Genomic DNA, 8,674 nt, shown 5'->3' with positions numbered 1-8,674 from the left:
CGAGTTCGAGACTTTCCGAGATTACCCGAGGTGAGTCTTCTCACTATACTTTACCTAGAATGGTAACTATGTATGACCGGAAGGTCTTATGTATTTGTATGAGTTATGTGACTTATGTGAGATGTTTACTGTGATATGTATATGCTGAATGAATTGGGCCGGAAGGCAAACAGAGTTGGGGTCGGAAGGAAAGGCATGGTAGGGCCGGAAGGTCTACCAGAGCTGTGGGACCTAAAGGTCCTACTGAGACACATTCACCGGAAGCTCATGCGATGCTATAGCCTCGAGAGGCTAATACGTGAATGTGGTATTTTGGGGAACTCACTAAGCATTTATGCTTACCGTGTTATGTGATTTGTGTTTCAGGTACTAGCGAGGACCGCGGGAAGGCGTCGGCATGATTTGTACACACTGGCAGAGGATTTTGTAATTGAGATTTTGGGATATGTTTTACTGTGATAACATTCGATACACTTGAGTTTTGAAATGATTTATATGAGATATGATATGTTTGAAAAATGAAAAATTGTTTTAAATTTTCACGTCATTACAGTTGGCTTTGGACTTGGGCCTTAGTATGGATCTTGTTGGGCCATGGTTAAAATGGTCATTTTACCCCAAGTATGGATTATGGATCGTGCTTTGGGACCCAAATGCTAAGTGGGTGATATTTTTGTATTGATAGTTTGAGGAGTTGCCAGGGCAGCAGCTAAGGATTTTTTTTGCAGTGAAGTTCAACAGTGCGAGGTGAGTTACCTTCCTGTAGAAGTGGTCTAAGGCACCAATGCCAGCCCACTAGTAGGTCTTGACAGTTGGATGATTGTCTTTGTGATAATTGTATGGTATGCCACTATATGTTATGTTCTATGTGCTAGTATGGTATGATGTTATGTGATAGTGGTAGTAGGGGTGAAATAGTCCCCGAAGGGGTAGGCCAGCACCCATATATTGATGGGCTTTGAGCACTATAACATCCCTATGGTGCACATACAACCCTAATGCTTTGGATCTAAGTTTTCTCTAGTTATACATGCAATTTTCTTTTTACGAAAGCATGAAACCTAACTAGCATGCAACTTGATATTTGAATCATAAAAACTAGTTAGAAAATTACCTCTTATTGTAGCTAGTTGAATTTGGACTTTCAAGAGCTTAGCACCCCAAATGTGATGCCTCTAATAAGTCACAAACACCACCAACAATTGGAGGATAATGAGAGAGAGCTTGGGAGGCACAAATCGGTTATATTTTCTCTTAGAGTACTTGTTTTTTTTTCGATTTTAGGGCCAAGGGGTTACATATAAAGTGTAGGATTCCAAGGGCCACATGAAAACCCTAATTCATACACTTAGGCTTGTAATGGACGAGCACTTCATGGATTCTCATATAAGCTTAGTTCATCACTAATCAATCATGGATTATTAGCCCAAACTATATGTATCATTGATTTACACAATCAGCCCCTATTTATTTAAATAGTTTCTTTCGACCACTAAATTAATTCCAAATTAATTCTTGATCAACACCAATTAAATAATATGATTTCTCAATTAATATCTTTTATACTTATAATATATTAATAAATCAAATATAACCTCTTTCTCAAATATCCTTCCTATCAAATTGTTGCGGTGAAAGCAACCCAAAAGGACCATGTTACTATCAGGTCAAGTACATACCAATTATAGTTATGGGCTTAGACACCTAATCCAACAGTCTCCCACTTGGATAAGTCTAATAACTATAACTATAATTAAAACCGATTAGCAATCGTAGCTCTCAAAAGTCGTGATCAAACTCTGACGCGCCCTTTAGATAAGGGATCATATAATCCTCTATTCTTCAACATATCATGTGGACAAATACATGGAACATAGTCATACTTATTGTCCAGCAGCTTGTTTCCCGATTTCTGATTTGTTTGACATAGATCTTAATTGAACACATCAATTGAGTCCTGACCGGGCGCGGCACATAAGTCAAAACAAAATCATCGAGGGGCCCAAGATATCGCTTTTCATCCTCTTAGGATAAAAGAAACAAATAAACTTCGACTTATATGCTTGTACTAATTACTTGTTAAATTATACACAACAACACGTTTTATAACATCAAGTTGCTGATGTGTTTTTGCACTATCAATGTACAACCAACTCATAATCAACAACTCATATATCTTGGTTTGAAGACTATATGATATTATCGTCTCACAATCACTCGTGACGAATTCCATGAAGTGATTCATGTGAGCGTGGGTTTAATCCAATACTTTTATTACAGGAGCACTCATGAATGTTGTAGCAAACCTTTTGCTATGTGTAAACTCTTAGACGATCTACAAGCCAATTCATGACAGTCTAACCTCATGGACTACTTCCAAAGTATGATCGACTGTGGATGGTTTGAATAATCTTATTATTCTGGAAGTCAAAACATGCAAAAATGAAACAATAGTAAAGAAATGACACAAGATAGTAACTTTAATCATAAATGTCACACCCCCGAACCACACGGCGGAAACGTCTGGGGGCTCGTGTGACTAACAGTTGAATTATCATCACAATGGATATACATGAAACATAACACATTCATCACCAACATTACATATAACAACCAGCATTGTTCACATCAAGTACATTGTTATAAATTACATAAGTTCAAAGTATTAATAGTACGAGGAGCGATGTTACATAAAATAAAACCATGCATACTTGAAAATCTTCCTGCTTAACGATTACCTGAGAATACAAGTTATTTTGAAAACGGTCAACATATATAATGTTGGTGAGTTCATAATTATGTTTGAATAAAAGTCTTTGTATCCTTTGTAAAAACCCAGAAAATCCGATATTTTCTGTAAAGTGTCTGAAAATGATGTGAAAATCAAGTATAAATGCATGTGTGAATTTATTAGTTGTAACATATATGAATGTAGTTTTGATATCTTTGTATTGTAAATAAGTGATAAATTGAATAGTAGTATTTCCCCAGAAAATCCGATATTTTCTGATTTGTTATAATGTCGAGGTTCTTGTATCGTTAAATAAGTTGTTTTGTATTGACACAATCGAAGGGTTAATCTTCGAAATGTTAAATTGGTATTGGAATCTCTTTATGAGACGTTATAACCATACATGATAATGACTAGGTTGTCTGTCTTGGCATTTTTCTAAATGCCGGTATTTGCTCAAGGTTTTGTCGCCCTAGACTGACCTAGTCTAGCTGTAGCGAACAGCTAAGGCGTTGGAGGTCACCCCGTATAGATCTATACACAAACTCTTGCTCTCCCTCCAGGAGACTCTGATTATAACTACAAGCTACGATTGTACATTCAAAGGTGCCAACCGACACGTCTCACTAGATTCTCAACCTTTCGTACTATGTTTAATGTTTACATGTATGTTGTATGTTATCAAATCCAAAGGTACACATATAAGTATACGAAGTTCAATAGTTATGTAAAGGTATAATTTCAATCCACTAAACATGTAAGTTTCAGTCCAAGCCCAATTAACATGTAAATGGGTCACAAAGGCCCAATAACATGTAAGTGGGTAATTTGGGCCCAATAGGCATGAAAATGGACCACAAAGGCCAACAAACATGTGGCCCCTAGCTCAGGCCCAAATTAACATGCAAATGGGTCGCAAGGCCCAATAAACATGTCATGGAAAATATTGGACTCAATATACACTTGAATGGGCCCTTAAGACCCATTGGCCATGTAACGTGAATATTAGGCCCAATTAAATTGTTATCAATGTATTTCGTTCATTCGTTATTGTTTCGTTGTTTATTTTAGCTCGAGGTTTACCAAATTTATTATAAAAAGTCTCATTTTTCGTAAAACGACATTTTTGGTCAAAAGCCTCAAATTTTCAATTAAGGCCCAAAGTTTTGTAAAAATGACACTTTAGTCCATAATTTATAAAAATTTATAATTTTTTCCCAAATGTCTAGAAATTCACGGTTTTAGTCCAAAAATATATATTTTGACATTTAAGGTTCAGTTTTGCAGAAAAGTTCATTTTCAACCCATTGTTTGTAAAAATTTACACTTTCGACCCAATTTTGATAAAAGTTACATTTTTGGTCCAATTTAGAAATAAATGTTATTTTCACCCCTAAATTTGGTTTATTTAAATTTATGACTCAAATTTTTGCTCAAATAACATTTTTAGTCCCAAAACTTTCCCTTTTTCGCAAATTTGGGCCCAAAACCGTAAGGCCCAAATGTTTGGCCCATTAAGCTAAAATTTACATTTTTGCCCCTTTGGAAAGCATGTTTATCATAAAAATCAATTTTTATACAAGTAGGACCTGTTTGATCCTTATAAAAACATAAATGTTGCTTTTTACCCTTATCTTTTGTTTTCTTGACAATTTTGACCCTTAACAAAGTTTTTGCCTTAGATTTTTATATCTTAAACATATAACACTTTTAACTTGATAATATGATGTATAAGGTGTCTTAGTTCATGGATCTTAACTCAATGTTATTTAAGATGTCGAGATTTACTAAGATCTAACACATTTTTACAAAATAAACTAAGAAATCACACAAGACATGCATATAACACGTAGATCTACACATTTTACTTGTATTCTCCCCTAAAAATCATGTAAAAACCGAAAACAAGGGGGTATGAACTCACCTTTGCTTGATGTTTCGGTTTTTGAAGAAGAAGTGGAAGAGATTTTTGGTCCTAACACACCTTTGTTGTAGATCTCGAGCTTATGGAGATTTTCTAAGAGTATGATCACCAAAATGTTTAGGAGAAGTGATCTAACATGAGAAAGGAGTTATATAGCTTGGATATGTAAAAAATTACCAAGAAATGATGATATTCTTGTGAGAATCCTCTTGAACACAAGTAAAATTTCGAGATTTTGGAGGAAGAGAGGGGAGAGAGGAAGTGAGGTGACTTGCATGGGAATATGAGAGACCATGTATTGATACATGGTGAGTATTATGGAGGTGGCACCTCCAAATTCAACTCCCCTCCCCCTTCCATTTCATTTTTCATTTTTTTTATTGATGATGGGTCGAGGGTTCTTGGGCTAGGAGAAAGGGTGGAGTAGTTTGGGCCCCATTAACATTTAGTTAGGATTTTTGGAACCTAAAAATGAAATTTTCAGCCCATTGGGCTCATTAGATAGCTCACGGCCCATTTTGAAAGAAAAAGGGAGTTTATGGCCCATTGGGTCAAATTAATTCATTAATGGCCCAATCAGGCCCATTAAGGGTAAACTAATTTATTTTGGACCCAAAATGGCCCAAAATGCTAAGTTTTATGGAAGTGGGTCCAATTAGACCCCAAATAGGGTTTCCAAGCCCAAAATGGTTGAATTGGATGCTTATTGGTCCATTAGGCCCAATAAGGAAATCCTAGTCCAATATGGACTCAAACCATGGTTCTTAGGGCTTCAGACTCTTTGATGAACATAATTGATGAATCTAAATGAGCATTGAGTGAGATTTACTTAAAGTATATGATTTACAATAGTTGAATGGTTACACAGGAATAGCATTTACTTAGAGTATATTTTTTGTCGATGTGCCTGGATCTGCCATGAGCTCTTGGTTCCTTGGTTAAGGCAACCGCACCCTCGTTGTCACCGAAAATCTCCATAGGCTCCTTTACAGCTGGTACAACTCCAAGGTCTCCGATGAAGTTCTTTAGCCATATCGTCTCCTTCGCTGCTTCACTTGCTGCTATGTACTCTGATTCGCACGTTGAATCAGCCACAGTCTCTTATTTGGAACTTTTCCAAGTTACCGCTCCTCCATTTAAGGTAAATACCTAGCCCGACTGAGAGCAGAAATTATCTCTGTCGGTCTGAAAGGTGGCATCACTATACCCTGTCACTCTCAAGTCATCACTCCCACCGAGGGTAAGAACCCAATCCTTAGTCCTCCGCAGGTACTTAAGAATGTTCTTAACCGCATTCTAGTGAGCTTTACCAGGATTCCCTTGATATCTGCTGACCATGCTCAAGGCAAAGGCCACATCAGGGCGAGTGCATGTCATAACATACATGATCGAGCCAACTGTGGAAGCATATGGAACTCGGCTCATTTCTGCTATCTTGGGATTTGTACTTGGTCTTTGAGTCTTACTCAATTTGGTATTGCTCTGGATTGGAAATTCTTCTTTCTTGGAATCCTCCATGCTGAAACGTTTTAACACCTTATCCAAGTAGGTACTTTGACTAAGTCATATTAGTCTTTTATTCATATTTCTCAATATCCTTATCCCCAGAATGTAAGCAACTTACCCGAGGTCTTTCATAGCGAAACACTTCCTAAGCCAGGACTTAACCTCCTGCAAGGTTGGGATGTCGTTTCCTATGAGAAGTATGTCATCTACATACAACACCAGAAAGCTAACTATGCTCCCACTAGCTTTGACATATACACAAGACTAATCTCCGCTTCTCGAAAATCCAAAATCTTTGACTTTCTTATTGAAACAAAGATTACATCTGCGAGATGCTTGTTTTAATCCATAGATGGATTTCTCAAGCTTACACACTCTATTAGGGTACTTCGCATTGACAAAACCCTCTGGCTGACTCATGTAAACATCTTCAGCCAACTTCCCATTAAGGAAAGCGGTTTTGACATCCATTTGTCATATTTCATAATCATGAAATGCAGCTATGGCAAGCATAACCCTAATAGACTTGATTTTTGCCACTGGTGAAAAGGTCTCATCATAGTCAACTCCATAAGTTTTAGTAAATCCCTTCGCAACCAATCGCGCATTATATGTGTTACTTTCACATCCATGTCGGTCTTCTTCTTGAAGATCCATTTACACTTGACCGTCTTACGACCTGGTACATTGTCAACCAAGTTCCAAACTTGATTGTCATACATGGACTGAATCACGTTGTCCATCGCCTCTTTCCATTTAACAGACTCGGAGCCTGCCATGGCTTCCTTGTAGCTGTTAGGCTCTTCCAAATTTACCAGTGTACTATCACTGATAAATGTATCACCATCTGTAGTAATATGGAAACCATAAAACTCAGGTGTCATTCTAACTCTACTGGAACGCCTCAGAGGTACGGACTCGTCAATTGGTTCAATAAGAGTTTCCTCCTCGGGTTGAGCGCTAGTGTTTAAGGTTTCTTTATCGCTTAACTCTTGAAGCTCTTCAAGTTCAATTTGCCTCCCACTGTCCTCTTGGAATATGAGTTCTCTCTCTCTCGGAAAACCCCTATCCTCGAAAGGAAGACAACATTGTCACTCGGTCTATAGAAGAGATATCCAAAGGACTTTTGTGGATAGACGATGAAAATACAACGCTCACTACGAGGTTCGAGCTTGTCGTGAGTCTCTCGTCTTACGAAAGCCTCGCAGCCCCAAACCTTGATATGTGCTAACGAGGGAACCTTCTGTAACGCTCGTGTTTCTGGGCTAAAGCATTAATGATGGTGTAATAGTCTAGGTCAACCTTTGTAACTCATTTTGAAGTAATAAAGAGGAATTATGTGAATATTATGTGAATTATGTATTTATTTACTTAATTATTATGATTAATGAATTAAGGATAAAAATAAGTGTGAAAAATAAACGATAGATAACCCCGATATCTATGAAGAAAGTTGTAGTGGTTGAAACAAGGATTTCGGAGATATAAAGAATACCGAAATCCAAGTTATAACGAAGAAGTTATGATCTGTCGAAGTTTCGCGACAGAACCGACACGACGCTGTCTGACGTAAAACGTGAATTTACGATAAAATGATTTTTAGCCTTAGCGATCTAAACGAAAGTCGTAGTGTTCGTTAAACCGAGAATGTGCATAGGAAGAACGCCCAAATCCGACTTCGTATGAGGAAGATATGATTTTTCTAAGTTTCAGCTTAGCAGTACGCAGCCCGAAACTCGAATTTTAGATCGAGCAATTTTTAGCCGAAACAACCTAAACGAGAATTGAAGATCTTGTTGATTGTGGTTTAATGGTAAAAAGACAGACAAAAACGGACGTTGGATGAAGAAGTTATGAATTTTTAACGGACTTTTCCTGTCCCGGCCTGTTAAAAATATAACTTTAAAAATAAAGTCAAATATAGCCGACAGAGTCTAAACGAAAGTTGTAGAGCATAATCTGACCTACGCGTGGATATAAAGAACGTCAAAAACGGAGTTCGTATGTGAAAGTTACGAATTTTTGAAGTTTTTGGCACAAACTTCGAGGCTGGTCCGAAGGGTACGCCCAACGTACTCATGTACACGGTCCGAGATCGGCCACATCGACCCTTTCCTCGCATGCGACACTTATCATACGAACTCGACACGTCTGGAGCCACGTTTGCCTCGTACGCCGAGCGTACGAGGGTACGCTCAGTGTAACGGCTCGCATAGCAGTACGCCCCACGTACTTAACTTTTACGCCCAGCGTAATGCTGACTTCGGTTACTATAAATAGTAACCGAGGGCTTACGGGTTTTGTTTAGAATTTTGACTCTCTTTCACCCCTACTCTTTCTCAAATTACCCTAACACCCCCTCAAGCCCCGGTATCATCCCCGACACCCGAAGCAAGTCCCGACGCCCCGAAGATCCCGAGAAAAAGAGTTTTCGAGCCGAAACTCTGCCCGCGTGAAGCCTGGTTTTTGGGAAAACATCCCGATTTTATCGGAAACGATTGTTTTTAGAGACG

This window comes from Lactuca virosa, chromosome 1, assembly GCF_052849685.1.
Source record: "Lactuca virosa cultivar CGN04683 chromosome 1, Lactuca_virosa_CGN04683_v6, whole genome shotgun sequence".
Classification (NCBI taxonomy): Eukaryota; Viridiplantae; Streptophyta; class Magnoliopsida; order Asterales; family Asteraceae; genus Lactuca; species Lactuca virosa.
This window is presented reverse-complemented; position numbering follows the sequence as displayed.